This window comes from Microtus pennsylvanicus, chromosome 4, assembly GCF_037038515.1.
Source record: "Microtus pennsylvanicus isolate mMicPen1 chromosome 4, mMicPen1.hap1, whole genome shotgun sequence".
Lineage (NCBI taxonomy): Eukaryota > Metazoa > Chordata > Mammalia > Rodentia > Cricetidae > Microtus > Microtus pennsylvanicus.
This window is the reverse complement of record NC_134582.1, coordinates 75,379,817-75,381,620: the sequence shown is the minus strand read 5'-3', so window position 1 is coordinate 75,381,620 and position 1,804 is coordinate 75,379,817.

Below are 1,804 nucleotides of genomic sequence, written 5' to 3'. Positions count from 1 at the left end.
TACCCTAGTCTTGCACATGAGAAGTTGCTGTGTGACAATGGTCTTTACCCCATCACTTGTATTTTAAATAAACACTGATTGACCAGTAGCCAGGCAGGAAGTATAGGCAGGGCAACCAGGCAGGAAGTAGATGTGGGGCAATGAGAATTCTGGGAAGAGGGAAGTTTCAGTGTGCAGTCATCACCCAGACAGAGAGGAAGCCAGACACAGAGCAAGCAAGATGTGACTGCCTCGCTGAAAAAGGTACCAAGCCATGTGGCTAACACAGACAAGAATTATGGGCTAATGTAAGTTATAAGAGTTAATAATAAGCCTGAGCTAATGGATCAGTCAGTTTATAATTAATGTAGACTTTTGTGTGACTTCTTTGGGGCTTAATGACTGCAGGAACCTGGCAGGACAGAAACCTCGGTCAACAAGAACAAAAATTTCCACTCTCTTGCCAGGACCTAAGTTCTTAACAGGAAAATGTTCTGCAAAGGAACGGTCCCCGTTCCTAGTGTTCTCTAGCCTGGGAGAGGCAGTCTTGGCAATCTTAAATAAGTCTCCGGTGGTCAATATGCTCAGCAAGTTTTTGCCATGGCTGTGGATGGATACTTGGAGGCAATTCCCAGTTCTGAATATGTGGCTGTCACTCACAGACTGTTCAGACACCATGGCTGTGAGGGAATACTGTTGGGGCTCATGGCAGACGAATCTGAGCTCAATAGGGCATAGTCCTAGTGGAGAAAACATCTTTTCTGGGTGGTCCCTACACTACTGTTTCAGAACGTTAAACAATCCATAAAGAGGATCGCAGATTGCTTTTCTTGGAGGCATCTATAGTTCCCTATGAATGAACTTCTGTCTCAAACCGCCCCATTTCTTCTCCAGGGAGGATTTGGTTCAGCTCATGAACACAGTTTCATTATCTCCGCTTGGGGCTGCTCTGCTGTAGGGTTTCAGTCATCCTTTATCCACATTCATTAAACATTTTGAAATGGTTGTAAACCTCAGGAAGGGCAGCTCATCTCAAATAAATAGAAGGTACCACGGCTGCTTCAAATGAAAATAATCCTTATTGCCCCTCAGGAAGCCCGTGAGCAGAATTGGCATGGCATTTGTGTTTCTGAGTTCTATGTTTGATTATTGGTTTTTGTTATGTTTATCTGTTACTGATATATTCATGGATTTTGCTGATGTTTCTTTTAAACAAAACTTTCAGATAGAATAGCACTCCCCAAAGGCTGCAAAATTTGCAGCACCTGTTTCCTGCAGGCTTCTACTTAAGGTACAGATGCGTTTCCTCAGTTCATAGGCATGTCAGACCTTTGTACACCGAGACATGGTCCTGTTATCTACATGGTTCACACTAGAGAAATGCTTGATCAAGTTATAAGTCAGAACAAAACAAAACACAACAAAACCTTAAGATGTTATAGGTAAGTTTATTATTTTGTGTTGGCCTACATCCCTAGCTCTCTGTGGCTACATGTGGCTTGCAGGTTGCAAGTTGGGCACGCCTGAACCATTATTTAACCTATTTTTAATTTTAGTTCATGAAGTAATAGGAAAATATAGCAACTTTCTGAGTGTGCTCTGAGGTAGAAAGGAGTGAGGGGGAGAGAGGCAGGGAAAGAAAGGGGCTGTCTTAGGCAGCTTAGGACGATGCTGTTTATATGCAAACATACAGACACATAAGCACATATATTTAGCTAAAAATGGGTGTGAAAATCACACACGTATGTATATGAGCAGAAAGATGCATGCATGCACACAGCCACAAACAAATAAACACATGTCCAGTGTGTGTGAGAGAGAGTGA